We start from the raw sequence: 18,815 nt of genomic DNA, 5'->3' as shown, positions 1-18,815 counted from the left end.
GACGACGATGGTTGTGGTGATGCCGTCGATCAACAACAACGACAAAGTCGACGAACAAGACGCGGTGCTGCCGCCGCCGGCTGCGGCTGCAGGCGGCGGTCCCCAACAGCAGCCGCTAACCATGCATCCCCGGCTGCTAATGGCTGCGCGCAACGGCGATCACAAGGCGCTTATGAGGTGCAGCGGCGGCCACCACATCACATCATCCATATGCACGAGGGAGCTCCTGCACCACCTAGCGCTCATGTAGTTGATGAAGAAGGTCGACAAGAAGTTTCAGTGGAAGACGATGCAGATGGTCATCAGCGTTCAAAGTGCACTGATGGAGTCCCTGCAGCGCCGCAAGCATCTGCGGCCGATGTTGAAGAAGACTCTGTTCATCATGAAAACATCAGCAAGCTAATCTCAGGTATAGCATTCATCTGGATTAATTATCTGGGCTAAGAGTTTTCAGCAATTTATTTTTCCCCTGCCTCTCTAGTGTACAATACAGGTCAAAACAATTTGACGAGGTTAAATATATATAGGTATAACAATTTGATTCATACCTATAGCTACCAACAAAACAATTCAAATTCAACTTTATTTCACAATCCATTTGGATACTATATATATACCTAGAGTCAAAATATGACTAAACACATACAAATTTAGTTCAAACTTGTTTGAACTAGTTTGCCAAGAAGTTAATGCTCGTACTTTAACATTTCATACTCATTTGAATTGAGTATATACTCAATTTCAATCTTGGTGCTCGGGCACCATGGTGCCCCAGTTAATTTTAATATATATATATATATCCTATATATACAAGTTTTTCGTGTACACCAACTAGCAAATATCACGAAAATTCTAAAAAAAATTCGGCATTTACTCCTAATAGTATTACACATATATACAAGGAAAAAGTCCAAAATACACCTCTAAACTGTAGATAGAAGTCCGTATATCACTTTGAACTGTAAAACCGTTCATATTACCCCTAAGGTGGTTTTGTATATATATAGTGGTTTTATCTAATTTGTATATAACTTGGATGAGTTTGATCATGTGACATACACATTAAACATATATATATATAAATCTTCACTTAAATCTTTCTTTGTAATTACTTGTTAGCTCTCATTTATAAATAAGTACCAACATAATAAAAGCATGGTATCATTGTATAAGTATAAATTAATGACTTATAATTGATGATATGCAAACATGCTATATTAGTTATTTAAAATTGTTCGTTTAAGCTTGTAAAATATGCAAAACCACTATCCAAAACAACCTTAAGGGTAATATGAACGGTTTTGAAAAGTTCAGCGGGTTAAATATCCAGTTTTAAAGTTTAGGATGCTAGCTGCACTTTCCTCCAAAGTTTATGGGGGGTATTTGGACTTTTTCATTCAAATTTATTATATTTTAGCCAAAAAAATGGTGAAAAATCTAACGGTTTTAAAGATAAAAAATGTTAGAATTTTGTGTTTTTTTGTTATGGCTAAAATATAATGAATCTGAAGATAAGATTTCACACGTTGGTGTAATACTATTAGAAGTATGTGTCCAATTTTTTTTTAAAAAAAATTCTATGATATTTGTTAGTTGGTGTGTACGGAAAGCTTGTGTACATATGATATATTCCTATATATACACTTACGTTTCCCAAAACTGTATAAAGTCTGAAAACAGACGTTATGCACGCAGGTTTCGTACCTCCGGCTCTGGGAGCGCCAATTCTAGATGAAGTGACTACCTACGATGGAGACTCCGCGCTGCATGTGGTGGCAGCCTGTGCTGACACCGAGGACTATTTGAAGTGTGCAAGAATGATATACAACAAGGCGAGTCGCCTATTGGATGCGATCAACAGCGAAATGGACACTCCTCTGCACTGTGCGGTTAGAGCAAGTTTAATAGTATACCCAACTATTAGCTCCAATTTATCTATAGCTAATATAATAGCTCATTAATACAATAGTTACATACTACACTATTAATATTTGGTCCTACTTATTATACACACACTGTGTCTTGGAGTCTGTGCTACAGCTGGCTATAAATCTGTAGCCCGCTATTCTTCTCTCTCATCATTTAACTGCTTAAAATATATTTACAGCTGGCTTATAGCTTGCTATTATACATGCTCTTAGGGCTGGGAACATTGGTATGGTTTCTTGCCTCATCGAGTTGGCGGCAGGCGAGCAGAATTATCATCACGGTGCAGGGTGGAAGGTCAAGGATCTTCTCCGAAGGATGAATAAACATGGGGAGACGGTCTTACACGCGGCGATCCGCAGCGGTAATAAAATGTTATTGGAGAAGCTGATGTCGGAGGATCCAGAACTAGTATGCGTCCCAAGGATGGCACATCACCACTAGACCTTGCCATTGCATTAAGGCGTTGGGACCTTGTGTTCGAATCGGAGTTGCTTGTTGCAAGTTTTAAGAAGTTCTCTTATTTCGGCCCGTGTGGACAAAATGTCTTCCATATAGCAGCTTTGTGGGAAAGAGGTAAATGCATCATAGATAGTTTACTTTTCACATACGTCTAATGAGTAATTTATTTATTTAGTACATACTCCAGGTTGATAATACTTAGGTTTGACAAGAATATGGTCTCTAAAAATAACTTTGAGCATTATTTTCTATTGTAAATGATTTTATCGAAGTACTTTTCACATGGCCTATGACTTTATCGAAGTATTTTTTAAGACTAATATATATATCCTGTGGTACTGTTGATGTAAATCATATATTTCTTTAAAGCATATTTAATTTGCAACGTATAATTGGAAATGTAAATGACATGGAGAAACTTCAATAAATTAATACAGCCCTAGAGAAGCTACTGGAGATTTGCCAACCGGAGAATTTGCCTTTTCTTCACCTGATCGAGCAGGTTGACCAGCATGGCTCTACACCTCTTCACATGGCGGCATCGGTTGACGATTGGAAAATATCTTTTTCTTCTATGATTGCTTATTACTCCCTCTTTCTCTAAATATTTGACGCCGTTGACTTTTTTAAATATGTTACCGTTCGTTTTATTCAAAAACTTTTATAAAATATGTAAAACTATATGTATATATAAAAGTATATTTAACAATGAATCAAATGATATGAAAAGAATTAATAATTAATTAAATTTTTTAATAAGACGAACGATCAAACATGTTTAAAAAAATCAACGGCATCAAATATTTTGAGATGGAGGAAGTAGATGATAAGACACCTTGGCTTTGGCTCTAGTTGGACAAGAGAAGGTCCAACTAAGCTACTGATCAAGTCAATGAGTCATACTGTACCAACCTGACAAATTGGGACTGTACCCCATACATGTTGCAGCCAAATCTAGTCCGCACGCGATGAAGGCTGTCATCGTAATGCTTGAGAAGTATCCTAGCTGCGCCACATTGCGTGATCAGAGGAAAGGAAGGACCTTCCTTCACAATGCTGTCACCAGGGGCAACCGCGCCCTGGTCGCGTTTGCTTGCAGAAATCCAGAGTTTGCGCTCCGGTTCTGAATATGCAAGATTGCGCACGGGAACACAGCGCTTCACCTAGCTGTCTACTGCATGGATCAGCCCATCTTCACCTGTCTGTTCCAAAACCGTCGAGTAAGGTTGGATTTGACAAATAAAGACGGGCTGACTGTTCTTGCACTTGCATTTCATAACCTGCATGCAAGGCAAGGAGGATGTTCTTCTTCGGATCGGTAAGAATTACTGTACTATTTAATTTCCCTCACACAATTACATAAACATAATAACCACACACAGTCATGTATGTATGTTGGGCCCAGTCTCCCAGCCCTAAGGAGGGAATTGCGGACTTGCGATCACAGTTAATATATAAAGCAGGTGAAACCACGAGTATTGCTGCGGGAGTTTAGTATGATAACAATAAGTAAAAATAATATGTAAAATAGCTCGATAATATAGCCTTACGTAAGTTGATGTGGTTTATGGTAATTTAAATTTAAATAGTATATAGAATGATGATTTAAATGTAAAATTAAGGTGATGTGGCTTTGTGAGAGAAGAAAATGAGAGAGATAGTTTAGACCATAGATTAATCATCTAAAGCTAAAAACAATTGAGATGATATAGCTTAATGAGAGAAGAAAAATAAGGGAGATAATTTGGACAATGGATTAATCATCTAAGAATTAAAAACAATTGATTTAATATGGCTTAAAGAGAGAAGAGAGAAATAATATTAAGTAAGTAGGATAAACTATATAGGTATATAGGATATTATAAAAAATAATGAAGATATATGTTGAAATATTACGTGACTTATGTTGGATGATGATTTAACATACTTATGTTTTAAAAGATCTAAAATTATTAAATTATAAAAATATAGATAATATAACATGTTTGTATGATGTTCAAATGATGATGTGTCATCTTGTTAATTAATGGATGATAATATGATATTTTTGCATGTTAAGCTGGATTTAGGGGGTTGTAACTTTATAGTAGTATATACAATAGAATGATGATTCAAATATAAAAGTAAGGTAATGTGGTTTTATGAAAGAAACTTTCAACTATATATAGTTTAGAAAAGGTTGCTTAGGGCATGTACAAAGGTAGAGTCTAATATGAGCTCTCTATATTAATTAATGTCACTAGAGACTATCCTCCTACAATAGTAGACACAATAAAATTTCTAAACTATTAATGCACTAAATAATTTTTTTTATTATACTTCTTTCCTTTTCTACACCCTCAGGGCAGTCCCAACCCATAATGTCCATAAGCAGTGTCTATGGTGCCATGTCAATAAGACATCACAATAGAAACTACACTCTAAAACCCATGAGTTCTTAAAGTGGGGCCATTAATAAATACATCATCTCTCTTCTCTACCAATCATATTTATTTTTCATCTATTATAAAGACACTATTATCTCCCAATGCAAAACTTAATAGTGTCTAGTGCATAGGTTCTCGTGTCTTGCATGAGGCCCAGTTTCTTTCTCTCTTCACTCTCTCTCTCTTAATTAATATAGAACACATAAGCTAAATGTCCTACATAGCAATGTAGTTAATGCCATAGACACCATCTTAGGTGGAGGCTTGGGAATGACCTCATGCAATAATCTTTCCGCAACGATGTTTCTTCTTCCTTCCCTCTCTTTCTTACACGGCACCAAATTTACCGGCATGAAAACGAAGAGAGCCCGTTATTAGATACTATTGTACGTGCTCTTACATTTCTTCAAATTAGTATTACCCTATGAAAATGTAATTTGTACTGTCCAATATCAAAATCATACGTATTTGCATCACGATGAGAATTTAGAAAGTTCAGTTAATTTGAACGTCCCAGCATACAAATTTGGAAAGGATAATTGTGGTGAAGATTAATTGTTAGGTAAGATGGAAAACCGTAAAAGATCTGGGCGTGTTCGCTGCAGGAAATTGGAACCTATCTCAGCGCACGAAAAACGGAGCTGGAGTGGTCCATTAGCACGTGATTAATTAAGTATTAGCTATTTCTTTCAAAATAGATTAATTTAATTTTTTTAAGCAACTTTTATATAGAAACTTTTTATAAAAAACACATTGTTTAGCAGTTTGAAAAGCGTGTGCGTGGAAAACGAGTGAAATGGGTTGGGAAAAGGGGTGCCGAACAGATGTCTTGCACTCGACAATTAATTAAAGCCTATCCGCTCGGTCATTTCTCTTGCAGAATCCACAATCAATTGAGACTTTCTCGTATGCTTGGGAGGCAGTACTATATCCGTTCATCGCCTCTAATCTAACGATCCATAACAAAAGGTAGCTATGGCAAGGTATTAAAAATGTGGGTCAGGTATTAAGTTAAAAAATTAGGTGGAGGGTTAGATAGGTAATTGTACTTATATCAAATTTTATTGGGACGGTTGTTCAAACAAATCATGGAGATTAACTCGGCACTGTTCTGTTGCGTGAAAATAGATAACGGAAAACCAATCACGATTAATCTTAGATTGAACTTTGTTAAAATTGACAAGAACCGAACTAAGTAACTATATGTACTGGAACCAAGTAATCAACTTTCACAAGCATCTATCGGTGAAGGAAATATTCTGAAAAGGAGGATCGTCAGGTCCATGTCTCTTGTCTTTATGGATCATACAAAGAAATACTAGTAGGTAAGAGAATATTACTTTCGGATTTAGTTATAGGTATTTGTACGTAGGTATCGATGAAAAATAATGAACCAAACGGCTGATCACCGTGCAGTAACTAAATGTGTGAATGTCAAGGAGAGAATTAGAAAAGTTTGTTGACAAAGAAAAAATACTAAATTACCCATGTTTATGCATTTCTATTTCTCAGGCACCCCTTTTTAAATCAACGGTAGATATTAAACATAGATGAAGGTATCCCCAGTACCTCTCAAGCACGGTAAAAGCCCTCCAATCAATAATATATGAAGCATTGCTAATTGCCGACGCTCCTAGTAATACTGGTGACGACGTTCCGCTAGACGGAAGAGACGGCCGTGATGGCCCAGACCGCTCCGACAGAATCGATAAACGGAAAATCCATGAGCTCAGAACTAGCGAGGAAGACAAGGTTTCGCAGAATATAACAACTGGAACGCAGGTCATTGGGATTGTCTCTGTGCTCGTCGCGGCTGTGCCATTTGCAGCAGCCTTCGCGCTGCCTGGAGGTTATCGAGCCGACGACCATCCTAACGGTGGCACGCCATGGCCAACACTTGCCGGGAGCTATGCATCTCCATTGCATTGGCGTTCATCTGCTCCTTGTTAGCCACGAGTGGCCTAATCTACTGTGGTGTCCCGATGGTTGAATTCTCCATTCGTTTCAAGTACTTCAACGCATCCATGCATCTGCTGCAGAGTTCAGTCAGAAGCTTGTCTGCTGCTTTTGCCTTGGGTGTTTATCTGGTGATGTTTTCTGTTGCTCCCAGTGTTGCAATCACCGTGTGCGTGATCGTTTCTTCAGGCCTGCTTTACGGGAATGTGGAGTTACGGCAGTCCATCATGGTGGCAAAAACGGTATGCATCAGAATCGGACTTAAGGTAGCTCTTCAGTTCAACTCCAAAACTCTAACTCTGTTCTACCCAATCTTTGTATCTCTGTTCTACAATTTCTGGTCCTTCGTATTAATCTTCGGCCTGCCCGCTATTTGGAAGATCCACCGCCGTCCCGAATGACTGCAGAGGTGGTGACTGCAGCCGCAATCACGATTGATGGAATTAAGCTGGAGGCACATCCTTCCATATAGGACTGCACCGTGCAAAATAATAATATCTGCTAGAAGTTTCACCATTCCTTTACTTCCCTGTATTCGATAGTATTATGTGTCTATTGCTGCAACAAATTGTAAGGAACCATATCACCTGTATGTGTAGCTTGCTTGTTGTTTTGAATTATATTTTCAGTTCATTAACCGTTGCAAATACATGTAATCTATATTTGTTGCGCCATTGTAACGCTTTGATATTTCTCAGCCAGAAGCAAGCACTAGCTAACTCATATCGAGTGTTATGCATAACTTGTAAGATAGTACCGGCCCTTGGGTATACAAGCTGGTTCATACAGAATAAATATGGATTCAAAGGAAACTAACTTTCTTACATCACTTGGAAGTAGTTCTTACATATGTTGCCATGATGGGCAGGCCTATAGATGAACAACATGGAAGCATAGAAAGCTACAAAAGCGACATCACATAAGCTAACAATGGAAAGCATCTAAGCGACTAATTAAGCAACTAGGCACTAGACAAAACACCTAGACGGCTAGGCGACTAACTTATTCCATAGGCTTGGCTTGGGAGAAAACACGAAACTTCTATTGTTTCCTTAGGGCACTTCTCGGCGGTTGGGTCAATGTTTTCATCTTCACAATCTGTATACATATAAATGGAGCAATGGTGAATACTTTATGTACTCAGCAAACAGGGAAAAACATAACATGTTTGACTTAAACAAGGAGGCTAACATTTATTTGCAAAAGCAACTTTTTTGGCAAAGGGGTTTATTTTGCACAACACTATAGTGAGTGAAATTTTAGTTATTAGGAAGAAGCTCATGCCTCCCCTAGTCTACCAGGCTGAGTCCGGCCTTAAGCTCTATGATATACCCGAACATGGAGGGATACAACGGACAGACTCACCACTTTCCGTGGGACACACAACAACGAACGTAATTTCTAACCTAGACACCACGCCTGAGTTATTAATTATTACTCAAGCCTTGCGCAGAAACTTCCTTCTTTATCCAGAGTCCTAGTACTAGAGCACTCAGTTGCACACTAAGCGATGATCCCGCATCGATGAGAATATATCTCACTTAAATAAAATAATTAAAGAACACAAAGAAATTCAAACAATTACTTTGATAAAAGAAGCATCCGCCGAGGTACAAGCAAGAGAAGAAGGCCGACAATCCCGGCTTTCTCCGGAATTCCGTTGGAAGAATGCCGACACTTCAACACTCCTCTGTATCCTTTGTAAAATTCTCGAAGAAACTATGATATTTCGGGGCACTCCTTCTGGAGCTTCCCTTACTCGCCAACATACTAAAATTGAAACTACAAGTGAGTTGTACTCTACTTGAGCTCAAGAGTTGTGTGTTGAAGTGTGTGAAGCCTCCTCCTTTTATAGCCTCCATATGGCGGTTGTGAAAGTTATCCAGGCCGAGAACCGGGCATAATCGCCATTGGTGAGCCATCTAGGACCTACACGTGGAAAGCCAAGGTGAGAGGGGCTAGTGGTAGTTCGGCTGACCCCTGAGCCCCTCCTTCTGGTTTCTGCTTTATCCAGGAGTCTTACTGGTGGGCTCTTATGGCAGTAAGGATGGCTTGCCCCACTTTACTCGGTTTCGACTGACTTTTGGGCCCTCCAATCTTTGTACTCGTACATGATTAGTCGGAGGTTCATTTTTGTCGTCTGGCGGGTGTATTTTCTCCTTAAATGACCCGCATACATATATTTACCAAAACTAGTGGAAGTGGTTAGTAGTAAACTCCTACCACTAAGTTTTGATAGTATATTTGATATCTTTTATGTAGGAGATTACGGTTAAAGTTTGCACTTAACGGCCGTCAACACTTGTGAGGATCGTGATGGTGCTACCCAAGGAGCAGAAGGTTGAGAAAGGTCAAAAAGCAACTTAAATCAGCTTTTATCGTTGGAGCAAGGCAAGTCATCGCATCCCCTTCCGTTGATCATATTGTACCTATATTGCAAAATGTTTTGTTTTCAAATAAACTACATGCTATGTTTAAATCGCATACCTAATTGCCGATTAAGCCTATCTTTATGTTGATTACCTTTACCTTGATAACCATAGATATATTAGGGTCCCTAGTCAAATTATTGACACATGTTTAGCCATGCCTATAGTTGCTTATAAAATGAAATGATGATGTGATTTAGGAAGGTAGTTGCCAGGGTAGCGGATGGAGACATTGATTTCCATCTCACAAGACACATGCGAAGTTGTTTGTGAAAAACCAAAACTTAATTACAACAAGATGATTTAGACTGGGGCGGCTGTATGATTTGGGTGGATTCCAGACAAGGCTAGTGGGAACTCTGGTTAGTTCAGGACAGAGTCAGGAAAACAGGTTGGAAACGAAGTGAGTACGACCGTATCTTTTCGTATGGGCATAGACGTAGGATTAGTGTCGACCCCCCGATTTTGGAAATCGGAAATCTTTTGCGTTTATCAATACCAATCCCTGGATCAGTAGTTGGTACACACATACATAGCCGAATCACAACATATCACGAATGAATTCAGGCTAAGAGAGTTAAATGCTTACATTAGGGCCAGACATACCAACAACTATCATAGAACAACAGCGGAAGACAAAATAATACAAGGGCCCGGTTGACATGCCACAAGCAGTCGACTGGGGAACGAAACCTAGAATGGAACCGCACTCTGATCATCTTGTTAGCTACGCAAGTGTACTAACAAGGGATTCTCTTCAACACTCTGCTAAAAGATATATATATATATAGAGAGCAACAATGAGTACGAAAGTACTCAGCAAGCCACCACACAAAATGCAGTAATGTACATGGTAATACAAGGAGTGGCTATGGTTACTTTATGTAAAGCTGAGTTTTCAAATATCATTTCACAAACCTAAGACCTAGCATAAACTGCTCAAGTTCTAATTCCATTATTCATTAAACAGCGACGATTCTGTCCACCATCCATTGTATTCCCAAGGATAGCTTCCCGCCACTAGTCGTCATGGTTTTCTAGGGTCTACCCCTTCTCGCCTCTCGAGAAGTTGATCCACCAGTACAAAATCATCATGCAATATCCCACCCATCATTTTAAGAATTTAGAGTCTAGCCAAGTGTAATACATGTCCCGATGCTCAATAACCGCGAGCATGGCTATTCGAATAGATTTGGTTTACTCACATTGCAGTGGATGTACACTTTACTCGTACTCCGAGACTTGCCCAACACATGAGCCTACGTCCCAACGAATGAGACTTGCCTCGGCAAAGCCTTTCAACAACCTCACTTTGGCAGTACCCACTCCATGAACTTAAATCCTCATGCACTCTAGGCGTCCACGGTTTCTAGCAGTGAGAGGAGTTCTGGCACTCCTGGGGAGGGAAAAACACACGCATTCCTAACGTTGCATCCTGTAGTTGAACCCAATCCATGCTGTCCTCCTTTGGGTATCTCCTTATAGTCTTGTAGTCTTGACAAGTCAGTCTCTGGCCATCCGTATCGGGTATATGCCATTTGGCCATCCGTATCGGGTATTCGCCAGCAGAGCTTGTTCGTCCACACACCTAAGTGAAACCACTATGCAGGGATATTGCCTCCGCTCGGCTATCTACTCCGCTAGGTCTATACCCATTCGAGAAGTACGACTGTACTAGGATCGTTTCATGCTTAATATCATAGCTCGGTCCTTAACTGACCAGGGACGGCACTAGCCTTTATCGGACACCACCCAAGTCCTCCAGCCACCCCAGTCGAAAACAGTTATTTATTTTTATTTTTCCTTTCACCAATCATTTCATTAATGTCATGGCAATGTGGCGCTTATGTCTCCACATGCCGCATCTCAACCACCTTCCCAAAGGTAGTTGCCCAAGCATAAAGCATTTTGATAAATATGAATATGCATGATTCTAGAGTAGCATTTCTAAGCATTTGTCATATTTGACTAGGGACTCATACGTAATTATGGATACAAGGGAATAATGAGGTAAACAATAATCAAAGGCATGGCATAATAACAAGTAGGATATTCATCATTGCATGCAATTTTATATATAAACAAAATAATTTCACAATTGGGATCAACATGCTCAAGGGATGGGGTGATGACTTGCCTGCTCAGGATAGTCCTTATTCTGGATATAATTCTTGATCAACCTTCACCTCCTGGAAGCTGCATACGCTACCTCACGACTAACCGATATACAATTTTTATAATACGCGAGAGAAACCAATATTCGAACAACAATCAAATGCGCAAACAAAATATAATTGTTGGCGTTGATCCTAGGGCAGTTCATACTACTCATGTTTGCTAACGGATAATCTCTTAATCATTCTCATTGTCATGGCGGCTTATTTAGGAGCTAATCATCATAATATCAATGGGATACACATTTCGTTAATTCGGAGTTGATCTATCTATTGAGTTATAGAAGGGGTATGACCACATATGCCTCTAATTAGTTTACATGGGTTTTACAGTGATAAAGCATGTTAAAGACAATTATCCTCACACCTACTCTACTGTTCAGTATCAATTTTATCTATTAGCACACTATTTAGGTTAACTATTATCTAATCATTTGATATTATTTATTTATAATTATAAATATATTTTATTGAATAGTGAATTATATATCATTGGAAAGCTTATGAATTTAGATGAATTTAGGTTCAAGTTTCACTCAAATCAGAGTTAAAATGAGTGAGTTATACCTGTTTAAAGATTCAAATTTGTATTAATTCCGATAATTGTGAAACAGTACTGTTCCTAATTCATTTATTTTTAGTCCTAGCATTATTCATAAGATACATTGACTGACACGTGGGGCCGGCCCTGCTGACTAGGGGTCAACTGGCCCTTTTAATCACCAGTGGGTCCCGCTTGTCATTGACAGTAAACTTATTTTTGATTTTAATTAGATTTCTAATCATCCGGACCCACGCGTCATGGACTGAACTAATCATCATTAAGGAGAGGATTACTGTGTGCTAATTATACGTGGGTCCCACACGGTTTTCTCTCTCTATTCTTCTTCTTCTTCCTCACGCTCGCATCCGAGCAGAGGGAAGCGCCAATGGCGGCTGGTGCGACCGGCCCGGGACGACGGTGGGCGGCTCAGCGACGGCCAGGGAAGGCGCGGAGGAGCTCCGGCAATCTCCCGTCGGCAGTCACAGCGCGTGGCGACGCGGAGGCGAGCGGCGCGGCATGGCCGCCATGGCCAAGCTCCGGGGTGCAAAGGGGACTCGGCAAACGGCGAGGTCTCTAACCAGTTAGTTTGGCGCAAGAGCTTCTACAGCTTATGGTGATAAGGGCGCTAATCACCAAAATTGGTGGGGGATTTAGCTTCTACGTGACTAGGAGGAGCTATAGGAGCGAGGTATTACCGAGAGACGGCGGGATGACGAAGTTCAGCGGCACGCGGCTCAGTGCGGACGAAACAGGGGCGGCTAGCGGTCGGCGACGCTTGCAGGTGTTCGATGCGTGGTTCCCGACGTCCAGCACAGCTCTTCCTCCACTCCCTCCAACCTCCAGCTCCGGCCGAGGAGCCTTGCAATGGTGATCTCTAGCGGTGGTGAGAGAGTGATCGCAAGGTGTTCGATGAAATGCATTCGAGGGAAAAAAGGCAGAGAGGGATGGGGGTTTTATGGGGGCTTAGCTCAGGATGTAAGGAAACCATGGGGATAAGATCGCCAGGGCATGGACAAGACGAGCTAGAGCTCTAATGGCGATCGGATAAGGGCAATGAGGTGGATGACGCGACTGAGGTTCATCTCCTTCTCCATTAAGGTTCTATGGCTTCATCATTGCGCCAACAGCTTATAATCTGCGCGTTTTAGTCCTAGCTGGGGAAAAGGGATCCGTTTTACCCATTGGGCGCAGATGGGGGCGATGGGACGCGCGTGTCTGGGTGATGAAGGCGGGCGTGGCGACGGCGACGTGCGCACATGCGATGGCCGAGCGGTGGCTTGGCGAGGACGGTTTTTTCGGCTTAGGGTAGTTTGCTAGGTCTAGAGGTGACGCGAGATGGCGTGGCGGCCGTTATCCATTGGCATCGATGGCGACGCGTGATGGGACGATGTGACGCCGGCGCGCGTGGCGACGCAATCTTTTGCGGGATCTCGGCGGCTCGGTCGGGCGGTGGGCCCACGCGGTCACGGTGCGACACGGTGCGGCGTACGTACGTCATGCCGAATGCGGCGCACGGGTGGGAAAGGCGGGCGCGCGGCACGGTAGCAATCGAAAGGGACGGCGCGACGCACGGGAGAGGCGCGACGCGGGTGTAGAGCCACTCGGTCGAGTTGGGCTGAGAATAGTGCGCCCAGAAAAAGGAAAGAAAGAAAGGAAAGAAAAGGGAAAAGAGGGAGAGGGAGGGGCTAAACTTCAAAAGTGAATGGGATTGGATTTGAATTAAAATGTAATTTATACATTTTGGTTTTGAGAATTCAAATGTTTGTTTTGAATATTTATTTGGTTATTCATTAGTTCCACAATGAATTTGCTTTCCATTACATTATCCAAATATTATCCAATATAACTTCTAGGCTTTGATATTTCTTAAAAACTAATTAAATATTCAAATGTGTCCTTTAATAATACAATGGCACATTGGTCGAGTTTATTTGTATAACAATGTATTTTACATGGACATGCTTAATCTATTATTCCATAAAAGTAAATTGAAATTTGGTACAATATTGATCTAAATGTTTAATTAAACACTCACATAAACGTATTTTATATAAAGCTCAATTCATTTATAGGACTAATTATTTTATGTGAGTGAATTTTATTCCATCAGAGATTCGATGAAAGTTATAAATATTAATTTAATTATTCCAGTGGAACACTCCTTTATATATAGGGTTGTTGTAGTGGCGACTATTTTTCTAGTTACTTAGATGTCATGACACTTGTCAACATGGTTCAAGTATTTAACATTCAATTTGTAATGTACATTATAGAAATTAATAATTGGCTTGTGCTTTATTTGGCTTCGCTTTCTTGTGCATAAATACTTATAGGATTAATAATAGATATCTTATTATTATAATTATTACTTAGTTGTGCAGCTTTAGCTTAATTTTTAATTGTGACAATTTATAGTTTGGCAAGCAATAATAATCATAATATCCATCATGATGCAAAAGTTTTAAAAAGTTCGAAATTTTAGCGATTTTTATTGTCAGGAATTTTCAGGATGTTACAATTAGTCCCACCAAAAGGGGGCGGTACCACACCCATTTGTGGTTCAAAACCATAATAATGTAGGTCGTGTGAGAGAGCAAAACACGAGGAATTCACGGCGAGCGTGAAATCCAACACTAAAATTGGACTAATTGTGCCTAAGACTTCTTCCCTTAGAATCCCGGGAATGCTAGAACTCACCTCACTTCTGGTTTGCGAAGCGAGGTAGTTGACTAGGGCGCAAAGTTCATGGAGCGGGTACCACAATCTTAAGAGACCCGAAAGACTGGGTCGTGACTCTTCTCATGTGTTGGGCACGTCACGGAGTGCGGGTAAAGTGTATATCCACTGCAGTGTGACTAAACCAATCTATTCAAATAACCATGCTCGCGGTTAAATAAGCGCAGGGACTTGTATTACTCTTGACTAGACTTATAAACTTTAGTCTGTCTTAACGCATGGATGGGACTGGGTGGTGAATGGTGTAACTACCTATGGTGAGGGTAGCCTCCAATGGGAGAAAAATGGATACGTGTGCCTGAGGGTAAACCAATCCAAGTGAGGCCTGGGGAGGTGAATACAACCCTTGTTGAATGCTTAAACAAGAAAACTTGGCATTGTTTCTATGTTAAAATGGCTAGGTTATAGGTTTAGAAAAACTGGCTTTGTGTAAATGAACCCTAACCTTCCTTGAACCTTATGAGCATTAATAATGCTGTACTATTCTTGACTATTTCCCCCACCAACTGGCTTGCGAGTACTCTATGCACCCACCGTTGCTATTTCCCCGTTTTTAGACATAATAGCATGAGAAGAGAAAGATTCTGCCAGCATATGCTGGCATACTTAGCAGATGATCGGAGGGCTGATCGAGAACTAAGTAGCAAGTGCAACCCTAGTCAACTGCTTGTGGATAAGTTACTTGTGCCTACTACTATGTTGGTTTCCGCTATTGTTTATTTGATAGGATAAGACCTTATTGGTCCTTGTAAAGGTATTAAACTCCTTTATCCTAAATTCATATTGATATATGTTTTGTACTGGCAATAAATGTGTGTACCAACTATTAATCCTGGGATTGGTACAGGAAAACACATGAGGTTTCCAGTCTTCAAAGCCGGGAGCCGGAACATTTCGTGCAACCATGGTCGTGGGTATATCGCTCACTTCGCGCCATAACGACTCCTCTCCTATTAGCAACCAAAACGAACCTAGATCCACTAATTACTTGGCTAGGGGTGTTCCGTAACACCCATGTGGTCGCACTATATTATGATTTATGATCAGTGCAATTCTTCAACGAATCGGTCCTTATTTGCGAATACAAAGCACCACCACACATGTGATCATTTTGCATCGCGGGTTTTTGCAAACTTTTATTTCGCAAACACACCAAAAGTACGTGTTGGGTTTTAAAAGGTTTCGCAAACCCTTTTTTACCATATCGACGAACACGTGTCATGGGAGTGGAACCATCGGAATCCATACTCAGAGAGCACGGTTACCGAGGTACCACGAGGATGAAGCGGCAAAGGATGAGGGTTAACAACAACATATGAGTATAATGCAACTATTGGGTAGTTCTATCGATTTGTCGCGTGAACTGAGGCCGGTCAAACTATCGTGCACACTCAGTTATGCAATTTTGCAAACAAGACATTTACAAACTGAGAGCAATACGATCAAAGGGTGACTTCCCTCAAGTCTTCGTCTTCAGATCCTTGAAGGTCCAAGATCAAAACAATTTCTGGCGACAAGTACAAATCGCAAAAGAGAGAGAACCACACAAAACCCTAAAAAGGAGATACTATTAATAAATAATAGATCCATTTTGTAGATATCAATTTAAGGAAGAATTGGAGACTGAAACAGGGTCAATCGGAGCTACGGTTTTGAATATATGACTTTTTGAAGATAGAAGTATTTTCTGGATATTGGGAAAAGAATTTATATTTAGTAAAGAATATTCCTTGGGCTGAGAGGGTGTTGAGGGAGGTCGGCTAGACTTTCTTACGCTTTGGTACAAATAGGAATTCGGTCGAAGGAGACAAAATAGACTTTTGGTTTGGAGTGGGAGGTTAAAACGTATATTGGAGGAATAAGTTCACTTTGTGACCCTCAAAAGTGATCAAAATCTAATCCGTAACCCTAAACCAAAAAACCGGATATCTCGACCCCTGAACTCTTAAAACCGGTGCAATTTGACTCTCTTGACGGTTTTGAAGGGCGATTTTGTTGACGTGGCGCCTACATAATGGTATTGACTGGGTCTCCTTTACACGTGGCGATGATGTGGCGTTTATGTGACATTTAGCATTAAAAAAATATGTGTGGGGCCTATTGGTCATTGACACATAAAAGAAATTATGGGACCCACGTGTCCCTTCTCTCTCAGCTCCCACCAGTTCCTTCTCCCTCCTCGCCGCTCCCTCTCTCTCTCTCTCCCGCGGCGGGCGGTGAGGGCCGGAGCGGCGGCGGGCGGAGACGGCAGTGAGCGGTGGAGGCGCGGGCGTGGCGTGGCGGCCTGCGAGCGGCGGAGACGCGGAAGTGGCGGCGGCAAGCACTAGAGCGGCGACGGCGGCGGCACCCGGACTGAGCTCCACCGCGCGCCTCCTCGCCGCGGAAAAGGGTGGACGCGGGCGAGGAAAGCAAACGCTCTGACGGCATGCAACTGGGGCGAACCATGTGATACCCCCGTTCAAACACGCGACACCACATGGAGCTCCGGCAGCGAGCGTCGTCGTCGACGACGATCCGACGCTGCTCACGTCGTGCGGCGGCCTGGGAATCGAACTCCGGCAGAGATCGACGATCTTGTCTATCAGCGCCCGGACATCCTCCCTGTCCTGCTCGGTGTACTCCTCCCAGCTATCCATCCCAACCTCGTTCATGAGGACGTTGTAGTACAAGCACTGCATCTGCCTGGCGTAATGGATGAGGATGCGATGAGTGCCCAGGCATGTGAGCTTGATGTACCTATCCTCGCACAGTGAATTCATGCCGCCATTGTCTCTCAGAAGCAGCATGGTCCTCCTGTGTAGCCATCGTTTGACATTGATCTGGACCATGTACCACCACGGCCGCCGCCGCCTCCGCTCCTGGCGATCTGCTGCTGCTTGTTTGTCTTGCCGCCGCCCGCCGTCCTCCTGCTCCAACGCCTGGTCACCGTCGGTGAGGAGGCGGTGGAGCTCAGCCCAGGCGCCACCGCCGTCGCCACTCCAGTGCCTGCCGCCGCCACTCCCATGTCTCTGCTGCTCGCAGGCCGCCACGCCACACCCGCGCCTCCGCCGCTCGCCGCCGTCTCCGCCCGCCGCCGCTCCGGTCCTCGCCGCCCGTCACGGGAGAGAGAGGGGGAGCGGCGAGGAGGGAGCGGAGAGAGAAGGGACACGTGGGTCCCACAATTTCTTTTATGTATCAATGAAAAATGGGTCCCACACATATTTTTTAATTCTAAATGCCACTTCAACACCACGTGTAAAGGAGACCCGGTCAATACTTCCACATAGGCGCCACGTCAGCAAAACTGTCTTTCAAAACCACCAAGGGAGTCAAATTGCACCGGTTTTAAGAGTTTAGGATCATGGATTAGATTTCGATCACTTTTGAGGGTTAAAAAGTGAACTTATCCCTATATTGGACCGAGGACTTCTGGAGGGTATGGATAGACTTGAAAGGAGACGGGCTGAAGGCGGCCCATGAGTGGCGCGGCCTGGCCCGAGAGAGGGCCGCGGCTGTTAACGCGATCGCCACATGGGGCTGCACGACGGCACGGACTGGGCGGGTTTGACCCGGTTCCCGATCCACAGCCGGCAGCGCTCTAAGGTGAACCGGCGAATGGCGGCTCGCCGGAGGAAGATGTACACGGAATCAAGGGACGGGGAACATGATGAACAACTTGGATTCGGGACATGGGAGTCGCTGGCGGCCGGCGGCGAGGCACCGAAGGCAGCGGCGGTAGATTCCGGCCGCGCGATAAATGGTCGCCGGCAGCGGCCGAATTGGTGGCGGAGGGGGCTCGGGAAGGATGTGGGGATGTGCTGCACGGTGAGACGAAGGGAAAGATTGGAAGTGGGACGCGCTACCTTGGTGGCGACGAGGGATTCGGGCCGACGGGCAACGGCGGACGGCGGTGACTGGAATTTGGGGGTTTTGGCTCCGGCGACGATTGGGCGTCGAGGAGGGGTGAAATGGGGTCGTGGGGAGATGGCGGACTCAAAGGCGGCGACGGATCAGTGGATTGAAGGCCGAGGGTGGGGAATTTCAGCGGGTCGAAGCGAGGATGGCGGTGGGAGAGAGAGAAGGCGGCGGCTTGGTTGCCCAAGGTGAGGAGCAATCTCGCCAGTAAGTCCTGACCAGAGAGCGAGCAGCGAAGTGGCGGGCCGCCTTTTCCTCCGTGCTGTGC

At 42.9% G+C, this 18,815-nt stretch overlaps 1 pseudogene; it reads left to right on the top strand.

The window, feature by feature from the left end:
* Positions 1 to 1,685: 1,685 nt before the first annotated feature.
* LOC136351695 (ankyrin repeat-containing protein NPR4-like) lies at positions 1,686 to 7,147 on the top strand (annotated as a pseudogene).
* Positions 7,148 to 18,815: the final 11,668 nt, after the last annotated feature.

The sequence above is a fragment of the Oryza sativa genome, chromosome 9 (genome assembly GCF_034140825.1).
Source record: "Oryza sativa Japonica Group chromosome 9, ASM3414082v1".
NCBI lineage: Eukaryota > Viridiplantae > Streptophyta > Magnoliopsida > Poales > Poaceae > Oryza > Oryza sativa.
Note: the sequence above shows the minus strand (reverse complement) of the source record. Positions and strands in the feature narration are given on the sequence as shown.